This window comes from Mustela nivalis (assembly GCF_964662115.1).
Source record: "Mustela nivalis genome assembly, chromosome: 5".
In the NCBI taxonomy this organism is placed as follows: Eukaryota; Metazoa; Chordata; class Mammalia; order Carnivora; family Mustelidae; genus Mustela; species Mustela nivalis.
This window is the reverse complement of record NC_139024.1, coordinates 147830139-147851315: the sequence shown is the minus strand read 5'-3', so window position 1 is coordinate 147851315 and position 21177 is coordinate 147830139. Positions and strand designations below refer to the sequence as shown.

The window sequence follows — 21177 nt, the reverse complement described above, 5'->3', positions numbered from 1 at the left end:
TCTCTCTCTCTCTGAGCTTGAGATTGATTTGGGCTGTGAGCATGAAAGATTAAGTCATCATCTTTCCTAATTGTAAGTTTCGTGAAATATTGTCCACACTTCGCTCTTCCTTAGCCTGAAATCATGGGGTAGTATGTTGTCAGTGGAGAAGCTACAAGCCCCAAGTGAATAAAATTAGTGCTGGCATTTCAGAATGATGCCTATACCACTGTGGCATGAAGCCGTATCAAGGACCCAGATGTCTTTATCCCACGATGTGCTCTTTTTTTTTTTTTTTTAAGATTTTATTTATTTATTTGACAGAGAGAAATCACAAGCAGACGGAGAGGCAGGTAGAGAGAGAGGAAGGGAAGCAGGCTCCCCGCTGAGCAGAGAGCCCGATATGGGACATGATCCCAGGACCCTGAGATCATGACCTGAGCCGAAGGCAGCGGCTTAACCCACTGAGCCACCCAGGCGCCCCACGATGTGCTCTTTTTGATTTGTAGGGCAGACATCGGGGGTTGCCTCCCCAGTACCTATTCTCCTTTCTTCGCTAATGGAACCATGGTTTGGCTTGAATGGCAATGTGCCTCACCCTGGGGAACCAATAAGCACAGGCGGCACCCGTTTTTGGAAATCCCACTCCCCCTTGATAATGACCAAACTAGGGACTTGTGGTGAGGTATAAGGGGAAGTGGGCTTATGTGTTTATGGGAAAGATTTTCTTGACTGATAAAGAAGAGATTGCCTTCCCATTTTGGATGCTGGTGTGTGAGAAGGAGCTACAGCAGCCAGATTGTGAGTAGAGGTAGCAGGCTAAGAGAACCACACAGAGTACGATCTTCTTGTCTTGGTGGTGTTGAACTAGAGAACAGATTCTGAAACTCCCTACCTCAAGGCTTCTTCATGGGAGACGATGTTTCGTTGCTTGAACCCCACTGGCCTTACAACTAAGCACACTTCACTGAGAACAGGAAGCATACACAAAGTTAAAGGATATTAGTGAGATCTGGTTCAAGAATGAGGTACAACCCCCCAAATAACAGTGGTTCAAATGAGGTAGATATTTCTTTCTCTCTCACTTTAGACGCTGGCAATAATCAGTCCAGTTGGCAGAGTATCCCATGTCCTCAGAAACTCAGAAGTCCATCATTCCGACTTGATGAATGGTAATCCGCAATCTTATTTTCAAAAGTCACCTTAGGGTCTAGGTTGGTTCCTCCAGTTCCAGCCACCATAACCATTTTTCAACTAGCAGGAAGGAAAAAAGAGGGAAGAATGGGCACACACATGGAGCTTATGACTGAATCCTCAAGAAATAAAGGATCTCAGGTAATAACCTCAAACAACTGATCTATGTAGAGGAATCACTGAAGGAGATTCTTCCTGCTTCAGAGGCCCCCACAATATGGTGCTTTGGAGGGCACAGGGCACAGACCAGAGGCTGTGCTGCCTGGGAGGCTGGGGCCAGCTCTGGTAGGCGGCCGCTGTAGGCACTGTGGTCCCATCCTGTCTCCTGCAAGCAGGGGCATTCGAGAAGGAAGGGGGGGGTGCTCGAGGTAGGAAGGGGGATCAAGAGGTCCTGGGAAAGAGGGGACTGCAGAGCCATAGAAATTTGTTAAATATTTATTTATTCATTATTAGAGAGAGGGTGGGGGGGAAGTAGAGGGAGAGAAGCAAACTCCCTGCTGAGTGCAGATCCCAATGCTGGCTCGATCCCACGACCCTGAGATCATGACCTGCGCTGAAATCAAGAGTCAGATGCTCAACAGAGTGAGCCACCTAGGTGCCCCAGAGAAATATATTAATTATTGCTTTCAGCGTTGCATTCGCTCAGGCCAGTGTGTCCTGGACAACATAGGCTACACAGACAGCTGAACCTCCAAGTCATACATGATGGAGACTGAGCCATGCGGATGGGGCTGTGGGCATCAACAGAGGGACACATAAGCCATGTTGACTCTTCAGCTCCTCAGAGCTCACCCCACTTCTAAAATTAACCCCTGTCCTCTGCTGGGTCCTGATATGGGCATGACTGAGGCTGAGGTGGCTCCCAGGGTCCATAGGAGACACCCAAACTCCCTGGGAAGTCATGCTTCAACTCTCCAGAGAACAAACGTGGTGGGCAGATAACAACGGGTCTGGGTTTGAAGGTGGCCTCATGGCCTCCCGTGTCTCCATGAAGCTCCTCAACTTCAGATTCCTCTCTTGTGAGAGAAGCTGTAAGGCTAGTAACTGCCGGAGGTGGAGATTTCTTCTTGTTCTTCCTTCCCTTTCCTCCCTCTCTTTGACCATCCTCAGTCTAGGTGCCCAATGGGTCTGGAGTAAGGCAGGAAGAAAGGCCAAGGCTTTGGTGGACAGCAGCACAATCCTGAAGCTTTGCCCTCATGTGGGTGGGTCAGGGGCCGGGGACAATGAGGTGGAGGGCAGGGGAGTGAGAGGGGGGTCATGTTGGCAAGAGGAGGATCTCCTGCAGATGTTCCACAAGAGGATGCTACTCTTTGGGCTCCTGGAAGGGCTTCCAAGCCTTCCCAGAACACTGAGAACTCTAGGGATCCCACCCTGCTGCGTGCCCTCACCAGAGCGGCCAACCTGTAGGGAAGAGCAAGGGTAGAAAAGGCCAGAAATTTTCTGAGTGAAGGAGACCGAGGAAGAGAGACCAGAGAGAGAAGGGTCACTGAGATGCCTTCCCAAAGTACCCAGCATAGTGCTTGGCACATGGTAATCACTCCGCAAATGGCAGTGACCGTCTTTAGCATAGAAGGGACCTTGGTTCTTGTCTTGATCCCACCACTCGTAAGCGTGTTTCCTGATTGACAAAATGGGGGCTTTGAATGAGACAGTCTCTAGGTTCTGTTTGAGCTCTCCTGTCTCTGTGGGGTTGGGGTTGGGGCTGGGAAGACGGCGGTGGGATACATACAGCCAAGATTAGAGACGCGTGCTTGACATGATCCCGGTTCCCGCTCTCAGGTCCCCCTAAAGCCCCCTGAACGCTCAACCAAGAGAACCCCAGGGGTGGACCTTTCTTCTTCAGAATGGAAGTGCGTCTGTCTACTCTTCCAACGCTCTTCTCATACAGGAAATTCTACTCGTTAAAGACTCGTCCATGAGGATTCTTAAAGTGGAAATGTTTTTGGACAAATGGTGGTATCATCTATTCAGATAAGAATGAATGCAATTTAATTGATTGTCTTTGAACTTTTAACCGACATGAGCCACGTTTAGGAAATGGGGACTTTGATGTTAGGACGAGCCAGTGGAGAGCAGAGATGAGGCATGGTGGGGAGAGAAGAAGGTGTGTAGGAGAAGGGAGGTCTGTGTGGGTGTTTTGGCGTACTTGGCATGGGGAGGGATGCCTAACAAGCTTCTAGACTGCACTAGGGTTCGGTGGTTGCTGTAACACGTGACCGCAAACTTGGTGACTTCAAACAGTAGACATGAATTTGTTCACAGCTCTGGAAGCCAGAAGTCCAAGATCAGGGTGTCATCAGGGCCATGTTCCTCCTTGAGGCTCTAGGGAAGAATCCTTCCTGGCTCCTTCTAGCTTCTGGGGGCCCCTGGCTTGTGGCTACGCCGTTCCCATGTCCACCTCCCTGTTCACATGGCCTCCTTCCCCGTGGGTGTCTCTGTGTCCTCTCTTCTGGTAAGAAACCAGTCATGGCATTTAGGTTCCACTCTAAGTCCAGGATGGTTTTATCTCAAGATTCTTAACGAATCCCATCTGCAAAGACCCTATTTCCAAACGAGGGCACATTCTGAGGTTCTGGTTGGCCGTGGATTGGCTGTGGGACACTATTCAACCACCGCACAGGTGTTGCAAGAGTGGGGGTGGGGGCACCTCGATGGTGCTGGAAAGGAGATGGAATGAGCAGCAAAGTTAAGTCTTTTTTCTAGAACTGACCCTTCCTCTCTTCTCTTGTCAGGTGAGACTCGGCCTCTCCTTGCAGAAAATCTGGCCCGAGGGGGCAGAAGGTGCCTCTGCAGATGCCACCCTACGGTGTGGAGCTCTCTCCCGCCCCTCCGACCTGCTGTCCAGCTGGAGACAGCCTGCCCCTTCTCCCCTGCCTGTTGGCTCCTCCCTACAGAGGGACCCGATTCTACCGGAGACAGCATCACAGGGATGGAGTTTACAGGGTCTCAAATGCAATAGACTGGTGTTTGAGAGTTTTGTCCAGAAAAGAAACGACTAGTGGCCTTCACTCCTGCCAATGTCAGTCTCCACTTGCCTAAGTGCTTTTGTTAGTTATTAACACGACTCGAACCTGATTAGATCCCCGCAACCTCTCCACTGAGCACTATTTAAAAACGCCATCTCTACAGACAAGGGCTCCGTCTCCCAGCTTCCTCGATGCAGCGTCTTTTTAGGCAGTGTGCAAGCCCAAGGGTGAAGTGTTGGATTCTTATTAGCATTTTCCAACAGCCAAGCGGGTGTTCCTATGCAGATGGGCCGAATGCTTTCCTTTTATGTAAATGTCTGATGCACTACAGAGCTGTCCTCTGATTCCTTGTATCCTGCTCAGATCTCACCGGGCCCTTTTAAGGTAGCAACCATTTGGCAGCTCTAATCAAAGAAGCTGGCCTCTTTCTATCAAGAAGTTAAAATTCTGACATAGCCCTAAAATTTCTCGAGACAAAAAGTTCATCTATTTTCAGTTTGATGGTATATGTTAGTCGTGTGTTGTTTTTCTTTCTTTCTTTTTTTTTCTTTGCCTATGATAAAACATCCATTCAAACTAGCTGAAAGCACAAAAAGGGATTTAATAGGATCCTGGGGTTTCTTACATAATCAGAGGAAACCAATAGCCAGACGGGGAAAGGGGGTTCGACTCCAGGAAGGAACAGGAGAGCCTTGAGCCACCACAAGGATTCGTGCTGGGTCTCTGCTTCTGTCTCCTGGTCGAGCTCATAATCCCCACACGAGGGCTCACATCTGAGATCCTGCTGAGGTCCCAGCCGGAGCAGGACTGACTCACCCTCGTGGTCTCCCAGTTAAATAAAATGCCAAGGCAGGGCTGGGACTGGACCAGCCTGGGCAAGACCATCACTCCCGGATCCAAGGGCCACAGGTGTCTGGAAAGCCCCTTCCTCTGGACAGTTCATGAACCCATACTGAGGTCATCGAAGCTAAGTCACCTCTTCTTTTAGGTAATGCAATTCACGATGGCCTTGCTGTGCACGTGTCTCTTGTTGAAGAAATGATGCTTGGAATCCTATGTTGTTGATTTCCTTTGACAGAACCTTTCTGGGACAGGTGAAAACATCTATTCCGGGGGTGCCTGGGTGGCTCAGCAGGTTAAAGCCTCTGCCTTCGGCTCAGGTCATGATCCCAGGGTCCTGGGATCGAGCCCCGCATCGGGCTCTCTGCTCAGCAGGGAGCCTGCTTCCTCCTCTTTCTCTGCCAGCCTCTCTGCCTACTTGTGATCTCTCTCTGTCAAATAAATAAATAAAAATCTTTAAAAAAAAAATAAAAAAAAACATCTATTCTGGCAAAAAATTCGGCTATGCCAAGTTTATTAAAATGGGTCAGATATTGTTTAAAACTCTGTGTTAAGTGCTATGGTGTGAAGAGTATTTAGTGCTGTGGATATAAGGTTTAACAAACACCGTGATCTTGTGTCTAGTGAGAAAAACTCTTCTCCATTTCATTTGTTGAGGAACTAAAGCTGAGACCTAAAAGGGGCAGTTGAGGGATGCCTGGGTGGCTCAGTCGGTTAAGTGTCTGCCTTCGGCTCAGGTCATGATCCCAGGGTCCTGGGATCAAGTCCTGCATCAGGTTCACTGCTTAACGATAAGCCTGCTTATCCCTCTCTCCCTCCCCCCACTCATGCTCTCTCTCTCTGTCTCTCTCTCTCTCTCTCAAATAAATACATAAAATCTTAAAAAAAAATTAAAAGGGCAGTTGATAAAAGCAGCTCTGGGCCATGTCCCCATATTTAAAAAAATAAGAGCATCAGCAGTAGGTGTCACCTTCCTTTAAAAAGACAGGTCTTGGCTGCAACAGAAAAACAGCCCAGATTTTTCCCCTAGGCTCAGCTTTGTTGCACTGAACCATCATCGAATGAAGCAAAATTCTTCCCTTATCCTGTGCATTGCACATTCCTGGTTTCTCGGAGTAGCTAGCAAATTCCTCCGGGAATATTCCTTCACCCCCTTTGAAGGAAGAGGACAAAGGCCAGGAGACTAAGCAGAAAGCCCATCTCTTGCTGGGATACAGCGCAGAGCGTGAGACTTGGGGCAACAGTCTTGGCTCCAGATCTAGACGAAGTGGACTAGAATACTGGACACTTCAAAATTTTGATTTTCTCAGCTCATCGCAGAGTTGAGGTAATTCTACGCAGTGCTGGTTTGAGTATTCAAGGCACGGGATTACTTGGCAAGACTTCTGTTTGGTCCCAAGGGTACCCTGATCTCACCCCCTTTTCTGGGCAGTCCCTGTCTCTCCCCCTGGTCCCCTGCATGCCCCCAGCACAAGGCGGGGAGATGGCCCTTGAGGAAGAGCCGCACTCGTGTCAGCCTTACTGCTAGTGGCATCACTTAAACTAAGTTTCTCTCTCCTGTTTTCCCAGGAGCACAAGGTCATTTCCTGTTGGCTGGCCTGACACGGGAGACACGGCCTCGCACACCACCTGATACGGAGTGTCCTCGGTCCTATGTGCCCCTAAGTGTCCAGACGCCCCATCGGTGGTTCCTCCACCCCTACTTCCCTGTGCGCTCATTCCAAGGACCCCCTGTTCTTTGGAGAATGTGTCTTAGAAAGAGGCAGCAGTGTTTGTGTCAAAGCACCAGCGGCAGACTGAGGGACACTTTTTGAAACAAGGGTGTTGGCTAATCCTCTCCCACGGCTGGCCCGGTCCCTGGAGGGCGGCGGAACAGAGAGTCAAGTGTCGATCAGAAATAGCGCCCTGTAAGCCCTCAGGCACCAAGATCCTCATCCAAGAAACTGCTCTGAGTGTCAAGTGCGTCATGTCTGCCAAGGCAGGACCGAGGACCGCCAGGCCCGCGGCCACAGCCAGCGGAAGGCTGATATATTACCGTTGTCTTCTGGGCTCGGTAATATCCGGTTTTCCAGGGGTAACCCTTCTCCCGGTGCTAGAAGGGAGCGACACGTGTTTTTGGCCTTCTCTGGCTCGGGGTAGGGAGCTTAGCTTTGCAGCAGAAGAGCCCAGACTCATTCCGATGGTCCATCTCTGTCAACACAAATGTCGGAAAGAGAAGCCCGTGAGGCAGCACCTGTGGAAAAATGAGGACGAACGTGGGATACAGTTTGGCATTTGGGCCTCCTGGGCACTCCGGAATCCCGCCCTTTCCAGAAGAGCTGACAGGAATGGCCGTGGCCGGCTGCCCCTGGAAACTGATAACTTCCCGAGTTGTTGCACAACCGCTGAGTGGAGCTCCCGCCGGGCCTGTCTTCTGCTGGATACCGTGTCTTATTCTAGCTGCGGACTCAACCGCCGGCCCACGGCCAAGGACAGTCCTATTTCTATTTCGGGAGCGCTTGCCATTTAATTCTGTCTCAGATAACATTCCGATGCTTTACCCCGTAAAAATAAATCCAATTCTTTGAAGTCTGGTGTGTGTTTGGGTCTTCATATAGAGACAATGGGGACCATACGTCATTATTGGCTCTGATAGAAAAGTCAGGGACTAAATGTCTGTAAGTTGAAGCCTGTAACACCGTTTTAAAGCCTATAACTGTCTTGATAGTGGGGGGAGGCCGGTAGGGGGGCGGAATGCTCCAGAACTCAATAAAATAACAAGGTAGATTTAAAAAAACTCTAAACAACACTTGGACTGGTAATTATTTTTTTTTTAAAGACTTTACTTATTTGACAGAGAGAGAGAGAGATCACAAGTAGACAGAGAGACGGGCAGAGAGAGAGGGGGAAGCAGGCTCCCCGCCGAGCAGAAAGCCCGATGTGGGACTCCATCCCAGGACCCTGGGATCATGACCCGTGCAGAAGGCAGAGGCTTTAACCCACTGAGCCACCCAGGTGCCCCTGGACTGGTAATTATTAATACTGTTCAAGGGAGCCTAACTTTATTTCTCAATTAGCAAAATTAGGTTTTCTTATGAAAACTACTGCGGATTGCTTTATTTTTTTAAAAATTAAATTAAATTAAATTTTTTTTCAGTGTTCCAAAATTCATTATTTAAGCACCACACCCAGGGCTCCATGCACTCCGTGCCCTCCTTAATACCCACCACCAGGCTCCCCCAATCCCCCACCCCGCTCCCCTCCAAAACCCGCAGTTTGTTTCTCAGAGTCCACAGTCTCTCATGCTTTGTCTCCCCTCTGATTTCCCCCAGCTCCCTTCTCCTCTCCGTCTCCCCATGTCCTCCGTGTTACTCGGATTGCTTTAGACCCAGACCCCAGGAGCTTCTGGGGAGCGCGCAGCTCATGCATTTGTCCAGAGCGCCACCTAGTGGAGATATAGGCGACGCTGCGGAACCCGCAGGGAGGGAGAGCGCAATGGGTTTAAATTTAAGAGCAAGGGAGCAGCCTTTGTTGCCTCATTTTAAAACGATTTTTCTAGTGTGTCCATATATATTTTTTGCCTCGATAAATACAGCCTCGTGAACACAACCAACCATTTATTGGGCAAATCGGAATGATAGCGCTTCGCGATCTTCCTTGGGAAAAATCAGTTCCCTATGTGGAGAATCAGTATTTTAAGTTAGCGGCGCAGACAATGAGAGATCGCCACAAAGTGCAGGTCGTTGGACAACTTTAGCCAGAGGGAAGATTCCATGTGCAGAAAAGGCAAAACACAAAGAAAGATATAAGAACAGCAGCAGAAGAAAAACCCAAAGCAGGCTACTGCTCATGTTTGCTAAGTCAAAAGTAGGGCCTGGAAGAGATAATTTTTTAAAAAGCCACTCAGATAATTTTGGTCAGTGGTGAGATTTGAGAACTGGATACCTGAAGATAGTCTTATATCCTATAACCATGAGGTTTCAGAAGAGTCTTTCTAGGGCATTTGGTCCCACTTAAACTCACGCCCCTGGCTTTTTTTGCTCTTTTCCAGACTGAGCTATTTGGAACAATCTATGCAGCTTCTCCGCCCGCCCTCCACTGCCCCCCGCCCCTGGTTCAGCTTCCAAACTGTTCCTAGGACTCTGCATCTCAAATCTGAATGTGGATGTCCTGATACAACACAAAGTCCCAAGCCCCCTGGCCAGAAAATCTGAATTCTGACTCAGAATCTGGATTTTTATCCCGTTCCCAGGTGAGGCCGTTGCTGCCTGTGTGGCCCACGCCTTGGGAAGCATTGTGCCCCAGCAATAACCCTACAACAGATCGGTGTGCTCGGCCATCTCCGGGAACCTTTCGGCATTTACAGGATAAAACCCAACCGTCAAGCAGGGAACGCAGACACTTAAGATTTTCCGGGACGTCTCTCTCTCTACTGGCTCTCGTTCAGGCACAGCCAACATTTCTCTCTTCTACCACCACTGTGCCTGGGACTTTCACACTTCCAGATTTTGCATATCCCATCCTCTGCCTGGAGTCCTTCCCTCCTGCTTCTATATTGGGTCAGACTCCCACTCATCCGTCAAGATGCTGCTTAAATGTCACTTTCTCCATGAAGCCATTGCAGAGCCCTTCAGTAACACAATTTCTCTCTTCTCTCCTCTGTGCCCGGATTTGCAATGCATCACATTGCGTTCTGATGATCTGTTGGCACATTTCTCTACTGCCTTGTAAGCCCCTAGAAAAAACAAGCTCAATTTATTCTCTTTATCCTCGTTGTCTACATATCCCTGAGACCTAGCTCAGTGGTCAGCACAAAATACACACTAAATGAACACTTGCTGCATGAAAGACTAGACAGTCAAGAGCAAACGATGAAAGCAAAGAGTTGGTTGACTTTCCCCTTAAGTCCTAGAAACAGTTACAATGAAAAGACAGGTTTGCTCATTAGATGGGGGTTGGGCAAATCAGCTAGAGGGGCCTAGAAAACATTTTCAAGCCTGGACACTATGGAAAGTATGCAGATTTCCAGAAAGAATTCCCTTAGACCATTGTCTGCTCTCCATAGGAATTAATGCCACTTTCCCCAATCCTTCCTGTGCCCCTCCAGAAAGGCCTTAGCATTTTAACCAACTGAGCCACCCAGGCGTCCCAAGAAAGGCCTTAGCATTTTAAATCTGATTGGCGCTAAAGAGAGTTTGGGTGTGGTCTTACGCGGTTGAGCAATTTAACTGCTGTTTAAAATGCCAGAGAAATGACTTGGTAACACTCTTCCCATTTGAAATATAAGAAATGCTGTAATTTGGAAGATAGAGACCCAAGGTTCTCCCTTTTATTAATATTAATGCACATATCTTGGGGATTAAAGATACTGAAGCAGCCACAGAAGAAATTAGTGTCATTAAAAAAAAAATTATACTCATCTATTCTCAGATTTCTAAAACATAGGCTAGGCTGGGGAAACCCTACTTTTATAAATGGTTTTAAGGGTGAGAATTTTTTCTGTCACCGGCTGGTGTTTTATAAAACACGCCATCGTATTCGGCCTTGCAGAATTTATGCCATTAGGAGTTAGACCTTCAGATAGCAGCTAGCTGGAGGAAAGGGAATTGTTGGCAGAGCATAGGCTGGTAAATGATTTGCAAAGACATGTGAGCTGGTTTGCTCTGAGTTTTAATCTCTCCTTTCAGTAAAACCTTGACCAAGGACTTGGAGATCTGCCTGAGCTCGTACTTGGGAAGGGCAAAGTACTATCCATCACGAGTGGTGGCTGTTATTTGTGTGCCCAGAAATATTCTGGGATTCAATCTCTCATGCGAGGCAGAGTCATCTTTTGTTTATCGGTCATTGGACACGTTGGTATTGTGGGCTGATTCTGGGCCAGGCGCTCGGGTTGGCCCTGGGGATACTCCCAACTCGAAAGTGTATCTGTATGTGTATGGGGTGTGTGTGTAAATCACCATGGAGAAGAAGAAAGGCGGGAACAGGTTAGAGGATCAGTAGAGCTGACAGCCTGTGGTTTTCCGTGAGGGGGTCAGGGAAGAGCTCTTTGGCCCGGAGGCGGTAGAGGCTTGGTCCTGCTGCACTCCTGGGAAGGAGCCTCCCAGGCCAAGATGCGGACACGCCTGGAGTGCTGGGGAATGGGGAGGTACTAGTGAGGCCGCAGCAGAGTGAGTGGGAAGAGTCCAGAAGATGAGGTCCAGAGAGCGTAGGATGGGGTGGAAGCCTTCTCCTATATGGCCTCGCAGGCCATTGTAATAATTTAGCCTTTTATTGGGTGTGCGATGGGAAGCTTAGAAAAAAGATGGGCTCTCTTTTTTGTGCTTTAACAGGGTCACTCTGGCTCCTGTCTTCTGTGTAGGCAGGAGGGAGACAGGGCAGAAGCACGAGGATGAATGAGAAGCCCGAGACCAGGGTGCCAGGGAGAGGTAGGTGTGGCTTGGACAGGATCGTGGTGCACAGGTGCTGAGACAGGGCCATACTCACCGACAGGGTGTGCGGAAGGACAGGACAGAAGATGGAAGGGAAGGAGAGAAGTCAACCATGACGCCAGGGTTTGGGGTCCAAGCCTTGGAGGTGGAGCGGCCCTTCACTGAGATGGGAAGGGCGGTGAGAGGAGCCTAGAGAGGGCTCCGTTTGGAACACGTGAGTTTGAGCTACTGATGGAACCTGGTCTTAGGGAAGCTGCTGAGTTGGATACAAAGTCGTCAGTCACCCGCATGTAAATGGTGATTTGAAGCCACCAGACTGGAGATCACCACAGGTGATGTAGGTAGGGAAGAAAAGAATCCCAAAGGAAAACCTACATCCTGGGCTGTGTAGCGGGAAGAGATCAGGAATATGAGTAAGTCAAGGAACTGAGAAGTAGAGCTGTGAGGACAGCCACGCAGATATTTGAAATCGCCACCGGTGGAGACAAGAAGAGTGCTGGAAAGTGTAATAGTGACCCACGAGCTAAGAGAATCGAGGGATAGACTATGCAGAATTTTGGTTATTATGTAACCAAGCAGAGTGACTCAAAACGCTGTAAAACCCAGCAGGTGCTTAGTCTGAGATGCGAATTGACTTCGATTAATTATCCTTTAGCGCCACCTGCTGGACACAGGCCCAAACAAGTAACTCTAAGGATGACGCCTCCGGGGACAGTCCTCCGTGGGGTTTTAATACATTTCATGGCAGGTGGAGAAAAATAGAAAAGTTCTCAGTGCACTGTGAATAAATAGATAATAACTTTGGCATTTCACCGGAGGTAATTAGTTCGCAAATATAGCTTTCTGAAGTAACTAGAGAAGAAGTAGAAGACATAAGAAGGAAGCCCAGTTTGGGGAAGACAAACCAACAGGCACCCAAAGGGTTAAAAGAAAAGGAAGCAGGAATAAGACAGAAGAATTGTCTCTTCTATAATTTGGCTTTTGGAGGAATATACTGTCCATTGTGTTTTTCCATGTCTACATGTATTTCTTTCCACTCCCCCACCCCAGCTCATTAAAATTTTCTGTAATTGGATACTCCATTTAAGTATTACCAGTGACATGGCCACCCTACCACTGAGCCTAGTACAGGTCCAGGTGAAGAGCAAACATTTAATATTTGCCAAAGATCGGAGTAAGAAGTAGCACTCAACTGTAAAGCTTGTTGTATAACAATGGGCATATATTTAAAATACAAAGGTGTACGCTCAAAAAATGTTAAGATGGTAAGGTTTAAGTTATGTGTGTTTTTTTTTTTGCCATAATTAAAAATTTTTAAAAAATTTAAGGACAATATGAAGGATCCTTGGGCCAAATGTAATGTCTTGGTTATGATAGTGTATGACAATTTTGCAAGATACCTTGATACATTTCTTTATTGCTTAATTGGTGCTAGTTTGGCTATTTATAACTCTTAGGGGAAAGCATGTTACCTGATAAAATGACTTGTCTAGCGGTTTGCTCCGAGAGTGGCAATGTTGTTTGGTATTGGCAAGGATGCTAGTAGAATTCATTCCATCAATAGGGCCAAGGAGAGAAACAACATATCCATGCTGACATACATTAAAGAAGCATTTGGGAAAATTCAAAATACATTTGTGGGTGAGAGATTCTCTTATCAAAGAATAAGAAAATGAATACAAAAATACGTATCAGCCCTCTCAGAGAATACAGAAGCGTTTGGGGAACAGAGCCACCTAAATGTGGCCATTTCTGTCCCTTTATTCCAGCTCCCATCTCTATGGGTCTCCTAAATTAGATCCTGGAGTCTATAGAAAGCTGGAGGAAAGCAAGGTCTTAGGTTTAGTTGGACTCCAGCAGAGAGAATCAGCATACAGCTTTGTCTTACAGCGGGATGATTGCCTGGAGACCAGTTTTAGGGAGCTCAGGTTTGACAATGGTGGATATTAGGAAGAATGTAGCTTTTAGAGTCAAAGGGAGCCGCTGGTGAAAGTCACCATGTGCCCTGACGACGTGTGTCTGGCTACTGGACTTCCATAAGGCTAAGTAGTTAACAAGGCTAGCTAAGCCCTTTATGCCAGTGAGATTGGTAAAGTCCATGGAGACCAACATCAGGGAACTATCCCCCATGTACATCATTGAGAGCTGGTGGCCTGACTTCTCCTCGTGAACTCCCTGGAATGGAGACTGGTTTGCTTCCCTCTTCCCATCACTACTGCCTCCCCAGGTATTTAAATAATCTTACCTGGGTGCTCCAATCAGACATCCAACAACAGCAAATCCCACCTAAGGAAGGTCTGCAGTCGAAGACAGAATGACAAGTTGTAACAAATAGAATACATGCCCAAGGAAATGAAGCTGCTGGAGGAGAATTTTGTAGAGAAGAAAATAACATTACATTAAAGGAGTCATCGGCAACAGGGACAAGAATTGCTGACAGTAAGAAATATAATTTACCAATTAAGCAATTACAAAGATAAATGGGAGAAGTTTGCTGTTGAGACCCAAACTAGTAGACTTACAAGTCCAAGAAAATATCTCAGTGACCAAGGTGGAGGTAGGGGAGGAATCACATAAGACTTGGAAAACAGCCTTAAACACCTAATTCTGTAATGGAGCTCTAAATAGAGAGGTAATCCTTTAAAACATAATAAAAGAATATTTTTGAAAGTGAAATAGATATCAGTGCCTATAGATTGAAAGGGCATACTGATTTCCAGACTGCCTATATGAGAAAAGACACAGATTTAGGAAAAATCCCAATACAAGTCTTGAATTCAAAAATAATAGGGAAAAATCATAAAACCTTCGAGCAAAAAGACCAAATCACTTTCCAAAGAAAAATAATCAGACTGGCCTTAGACCAGTAAAGGGAGAAGATGAAGGACAATAGAGTCAGATCTACAGGCTTCTGAGAGAAAGGGACTCTAAGCCATCATCCTATACCCAGCTAAAATATCCCACGTCCCATGTCAAAGAAACTTGAAGGTGGGCGTGAGTTCAAAGACAGTATCTCTTAAGTGTCCCTAAAGGAGGCATTTTCTCAAGGAAATGCCCTGAGAAGACCACAAACCCAAGCAGGCATGAAGATAAAGCAAGAAGATGGCGGGAGGCCATCATGGACAATGAAACTTGAGACATTTACGATCTGCGTAGAACCGCAGCTGCGGACTCCTGAAACCAAAGAGCGTTCTGTATGATAATTTAACAATATTAAATAAGTACTAAGTTATCTCAGAAAAAGTGGGAATCGGAGGGAGTAGTAACTAAAATCATTCTGAAACTTTCAGTTTAAGACCAGGGGAAGAAGGGGACCCCTGCGTGGCTCAGTGGGTTGAGTGTCTGACTCTTGATTTTGGCTCAGGCTGTGATCTCAAGGTTGGGAGACTGAGCCCCATGTTGGCCTCCATGATGAGCAGGGAGTCCGCCTGCCTCCCTCTCTCTCGGCCCCTCCCCCAATGGGCATGCACACACACACTCGCTCTGTTTCTAAAAAAAAAAAAAAAAAAAAAAGACCAGGTGAGGAAAGAGAAAGAAAAAATATATTGAAAAGTATTCATTGATCTTATTGGCGTCACTGGGATGTACTGGAGAGAAGGTTAAATGGCAGTCACCTGAGGGAGGGCTCCCCCTGGCTGCCTGTTCAGAGCTTCCGAGGGGCACAGTGAGGGTCCTGGTGTCCCCCACTGAGTTGGGAGCATTGCCTGTGCGGGTCCCACGGTGCCCCTTGATCCTATGAAATTATAGGCCTTTATCAGACAGAGTGACACGAGATTGCTGATGACTGGACAGACCATATTGAACCTCCAAGTTGTATATTAGAAAGAGTGACATGTAATGTTTTTTTTGTTTTTTTTAATTTTTTATTTTTTATAAACGTATAATATATTTTTATCCGCAGGGGTACAGGTCTGTGAATCACCAGGTTTACACACTTCACCAAAGCACATACCCTCCCCAATGTCCATGACCCCACCCCCCTCTCCCTCCCCCCAGCAACCCTCAGTTTGTTTTGTGAGATTCAGAGTCACTTATGGTTTGTCTCCCTCCCAATCCCATCTTGTTTCATTGATTCTTCTCCTACCCCCTTCACCCCCCACGTTGCATCTCCACTTCCTCATATCAGGGAGATCAGATGATAGTTGTCTTTCTCTGCTTGACTTATTTCGCTAAGCATGATACCCTCTAGTTCCATCCACGTCGTCGCAAATGGCAAGATTTCATGAAATGTAATGTTTTTGCCAAGGCCGTCTCTCCAGGGTGTCACTTCCTTCCTTCTTGCGATCCAGGATGTCTTCCGGGAGAGGTCAGTCTTTCTAGCAACTGATGTGCCGCCAGCGATTGCTCACCTTGGGTTGAGGACTGAAGCCCAGATGAGCTTCTCTACTTCCGCTGCTGGGGCTGATGAGGACTTGTATGTGTTTCCCAGGGTGGACGTGCAGCATTCGAGCAGCACGGATTTCAGCAAGTTTGGAAAGATGAAGGGAGAAGCAGTCCCTCCCTGGAAAATCGCACAAACGGTCTTAAGCCGTCTGAGCTAATCAAGCAGTCAGTCATTGCCGGGGTATCTGTGGAAACAGCAGTTTCCTGCATTGTCAGGTTCTCTGCAATGGTAGACAGAAGAGGCAAAACGAAAATTTCCATTGCATAGAACGAAGGGGATGAAATTGAAGACATGGAAGACTTAGTCTGATAAGCTAGCCGCGGAATGATTTACAATAATGTATGAAACTGACAGATTGAAACTAACCAAAACCTCCCGAAACAGGGATTAATTAAATAAATAACAGCAGTAACTTCCAACTTTTTTTTTAGACATGCAAATCCCCTTACATGGTATAAAAAGTATTTTTAGCAATTTTGAGTGGCATGTGAGAGAGAACGGATTTTATGTATTTATTTGGTTTTAGAGATGTTATGTATTTATTTAAGAGAGGGAGCATGCATGTGATTGGGGGAGGGGCAGAAGGAGAGGGAGAGTCTCAAGCAGACTCTGCACTGAGATCAGAGCCGGACACGGGGCTCCCTCTCACAACCCTGAGGTCATGACCTGAGCTGAAACCAAGAGTCGGACACTTAACTGACTGCTGAGCCACTCAGGTGCCCCGAGAGAATTGATTTTAAAAAGAAAATATTTTTATAATTTTGATCCGTATATTAAGGGCTGTGTTATAAAATTCCTTTGAAATATAATGGACAGAATCAAGTCCGGGAGATTATGAGTTAATAAAAAATAGTTAACTGGAGAGGAGTCTTAAAAAACAATGTCTATATACCCCAAGTAGTTTACTTTAACTTAAAACCTTTGCCTAAACTTTTATTTGAAGATACTTTGATGTAACACCAAGGCATGGACAGAATTCTTACACAAACCCCATCCATAATGCATTATCCACAACTGAAGTTTTAGTTGTTTCAACTGGAAGGTGAAATCTGTAAATTTTATCAAATGATGTGAGTGTAGAGCCTTCGAAGATTTTTTTTTTTTAACTGTCTTATCTATTCCCTTACAGCCCACATTCAAAATATAGAAACTATTAAAAATTAAATATAATAGCCAGGACAAATGGCATTCATAGGCTTTAGGAGAAACATAACTGATTTGGTAGATACTGAATGCAAGCCCCGGGACGGGGGTTCTTGGGTCTCCTGGAAAGTGGCTTCCTTGACGCGAGGGGGCAGCTTCCATGGAAAGGCTCCCTGTGCCTACAAGGGGGAAGAAACACCTCAGAACCACCTGGCAGATTTGAGCAGACCCAGAACACTGGGCGCCACCATCTGATCCAGAAGATCTGGGGTGGGAGGCCAAGGACTTGCATTTATTACAAATTTCCAGGTGCGGCTGGTGCTACTGGTTGGGTGCGGGGGAGGGGGTCACCCTTTGAGAATCACAGACACAGGCCAACTCGGGGAGTGGGTAAAAATCTTCCGTGCTCTTTCTCCCACTTAACAAGCGAGCATTGCTGTTCCTTTTAAGCAAGGAAAAAGCATGAATTGTTGTCATGTGCATTTTAGATGAGAGATTGCATTTACTTGAGGGACTGCGTTGTATTGCACAGAGAGGAAATTTATGTATTAATTACCAGAAATTACTAGGAATTGAATTACTACTTTCCCATCCCTGATGTTCAGAATGATTGCGATCTGTGCTCAAAATAGCCAATCGCTTTATTTTTAGGACGGTAATTTCTTGTTTCTGAATGAGGATAGAAAAGGTTTCAGACCCTTCCCTGCAAACGTTTTTCTGTCAATAACGCTTTGCAAATGCAGCTCCTGTTTATTCCAGATCCGTGAAAAGCCAGCTCGGAGATAAGATGTGATTGTCACTCTTGTTTTCTCTCTATCGCCTGGGCTTTTGAAGCATGCTTGAGGTCTCCGTGTGCTGAACGGGAACTGTGATAACATGAAGTCAGGAGCAGAGTCTAGAAGTGGGTCCACAAAGCTGGCTGCTTCAGACCTCAGGTTCATTTGCACTGGCCATCCTGCACGGAAGGGCAGCGGAACAGAAAGGGCGTGCGGAGAAAGCCGGCACGGTGCTTCTGCCTTCCCAGGTGTGCAGATGGTGCTGGTTTCACCAGGAAGATGTTCAAGTCATTTGACTTACCAGCCTTTTAAAAATAGCAATGGAACCTGCATTCTGACCATCTTTAGCTAGGGGACCCTTTAGAAATGTAATAAGAAAATGAAACAGTGTTACATCATTAAGAAGGATACTGCTCAGGTAGATTTATATGCAGAGAATAGCATGTGGTCCAGTGAAAAAAGCAAGCTGCAAAAAGGGTTTAAATAGCATGAGTCCATTTTTGCAGGGAAACAGTGTTGAAATACAGCCAGCAAAATGTTCCCAGCAGTGAGCTAGAGGGAAACACATTGGATTTCTGGTGTTTTTTGCTTCTTATGTTTTTCAATATTTGCTATTCCATCTTACCTACATAACTTAAAAAAAAAAAAAGGCAGCTATCATTTTTAAAAAGCAAATACAAGTGATCTGCAGAGAATGTAACTGTCCTCTCCCACAGTTTATGTTAAAATAATTAATGTCGGTTTCCTGACAGGAGATGTTGTACGGGAAAGTGTGGCGTCTACAGGTTATGTGAGTGCAAAGTGATCTATCCACAGATCTTTTTAGTACGACACATCTTTAAAATGCAGTATTTAGCACATAATTACTACTTCAAATACTAGCTGTTTACTGGTAGGAATAACAAACAAGGAAATAGGCACAGTCATAAATTACTGGTAATCACTATAGAAACACTCTAGGATAAATTCTATTTTTGTTCCTGTAATTGCAAAGTTACTTTCCATCTAACATAAGAATCTTACAATTCTGACTCTTTCATATATAGAATATTGCACATATATTTCACATACATGTGAACTACTTTAAATATACCTTTAAAATATTATTTTTGATATGTTATCCATAAGTATTCCCCCCCCCCCAAAAATGGAGGATTTACTAAATATCAAAGTAACCTTCTTTTAGACCAGACTGGATCATCTTTCACAAGGAAATCTATATGATCATTTTTCCATTGCCTGTTAAAATGATTTGAGGGACATTTACCTAATCTTGTCTTCCTGACTCATGACTTCCTGAAGGTTGTGACTGGATTTGGGTTGAAATAACTTAGTGGTTGTTTAAAATGTAATTTTTAAAAAAATTTAATTTAATTTTTTCCATATTCCAAGATGCATTGTTTGTGCACTGCACCCAGCTAAAACTTTATGTTTTAAGAATGAGAAAGCGAATTATGTTATTTCAACAGGTAAAGTTAACGTGTCTCGTTACTGCATTTTAGAAATCTCTTTCTTTCCTATTACTCTTCAGTCTAAAATCATCTTTTAAAAAAAAACATGGAAAAAGTCCCATTTACATCTGAAGTTAAAAAACTGCATTGCAGGGAGGGGTTGAGGCTCTGGGGCAGCAGGCGTGGGTTCGAATGCCAGGGGGCACCTCAGTGGATGCTGGCGCTCTGGTAAGGGAGAGGAGCTTAGAGACGCTGAGCCATCCCTAAAGCCTTGTTTGGGGGAATAGTAACATCCTTAGAGCTTCAGAGCCGTTTCCTGGGTCCAGATTTCCATTTCCACTTTGCCTCTCTTTCCACCCTTTCACGTGTTTCTCACTAAGGAAATATCCAGGGGAGTGTGACTCGGGCATATCTGACCCTCTGTAAGTAGAGGGGTTTCCAAGCCAGGGTCTCAGTGATGATGTCTGCATGGACTCTGCCTAGTTTTAACCCAGCAGACACGTCCCCTGAGTCACTATAAATAGCACAGGCAAGAGCATAAAAGTTCAAGAGAAAGTATCACTGGAGTATTTATCAAATTGGGGGGTTTAATTCCCAATAGTTACTAGCCATTTGTATTTGAGGCATGCTTTGGTCATTTAAATTTGATTATTTACAGACATCTGAATGATACCCAAATCCTTTCCTAAGTGGCCTAGTGCAGTCATTTTAGCTACTCTGATATTTTCTAAGATCAGCACAATGTCACCACAAGATAATCTCCAGAGGAAAATCTCAAGACACTAGATTTGGAAAACATCGTGTTGCTGGCAAGGGGTTTTATATAAATAATATTCTATAACGTTATAGCACATTCCAGATGCCATTTTAATGATCTATACTCTTCTTATCTGTATGTTTGGTGTGTCTTTAAAAATTTTTTGGGGGGTCATAGAGGATTAAATGGAGTACTTTTAAACTCATTATTTCATTTGGTACGATTTCATAAAGGTGGTTATCCTGAATTAACATATAAGGTCGTGGAAACACAGAGAGTCCTGGACCAGGGCTCATGACACTGCGTATGAAGGATGCTCTTAAAGGTTCTGATGGGATTTGTTCTGGAATGAGTTTTGAAAGAAACCCCACCCCCCATCATGCCTCACGGATTGCAAGAGTTCTCAGTCCTGTAGACTATAGGAACACAATATTCCAAAGGGAGAGCATAAGCAGGAGGTGACATGTGGTCCTCTGGTCATTGGCACTGCCCCCAGCAGGCGGTTCCCCTCTTCTGGAGCTATCCTGTTTCTGGAAGATGTCTGGATACATTGGCTCGAACAGTTGCAAACCAGGGTGGCAAGTGCAGAGACAAGTCGCCCAGTGTGCCAAGAGGCAACTATGGGGGAAGGGCACCAACCCAGACCAGGAGCTTTGGAGGAAGCAGTCTGAGTGGAGACATGAGCAACAAGAGGGCATCAATCAGCTCAAGCAGCAGGAGGGAGAGAGGGAAAGGGGGAATCTACACGTGCAGAGACCCCGAGGCGAGGCAGGGTGCGCCGAGTTTAGGAACTAGAAGTTCGGTGCAGGAGCGTGGGAGAGCGGAAGATCCTTACCAGCCACGGGAAAGAGTCTGGTCTCTATCATGACAGTGAACGGAGGCCAAGAGAGGGTTTTAACCAGAGGACTGTGGTTGGAAGAGCAACAAAAGTTGTGATTCAGTTGAATGATAGTTGAGTGGTGGCAAGGGAGGGGAGATCTTCAGAATGGAGACGCATCTGACCTGGTCAGTGATTGGATGTGGATGGTAAAGCAGAGGGAAGAACCAAGCCTAATTCCAGTAAGATAAGGGCCAGCCTACTCAGCTCAGAGAGCCCACAGGGCAGTAAGGCACTGACATGAGGGCGTCCTCCCAGCGCCCCTCCCCCCACCCACCCCCTGGTACCTGGACATCCTCTTAGCCCCTAGACCCAAGAGAAGTTTTTTCTTTTTTCACACTTAATTCTCAAGAATTGGATATTGCTAGCTTAAGCTAATACGCATGAAACTATTAATCAACCA

The 21177-nt window shown here is 46.1% G+C and overlaps 2 long non-coding RNA genes across 2 annotated transcripts in view; both read left to right on the top strand.

Moving 5' to 3' along the window:
* Positions 1-20273, top strand: part of LOC309865476 — an 81450-nt gene extending 61177 nt beyond the window's left edge. Inside the window, exon 2 of the long non-coding RNA XR_014312123.1 lies at positions 19990-20273. This is a non-coding gene — a long non-coding RNA (uncharacterized lncRNA). The remainder of the gene's footprint in view (positions 1-19989) is intronic.
* Positions 1774-5117, top strand: LOC309865471. Its single transcript, XR_014312117.1, has 3 exons — positions 1774-2371; positions 2953-3625; positions 3906-5117. It is a non-coding gene; the product is annotated as an uncharacterized lncRNA (long non-coding RNA).
* Positions 20274-21177: the final 904 nt, after the last annotated feature.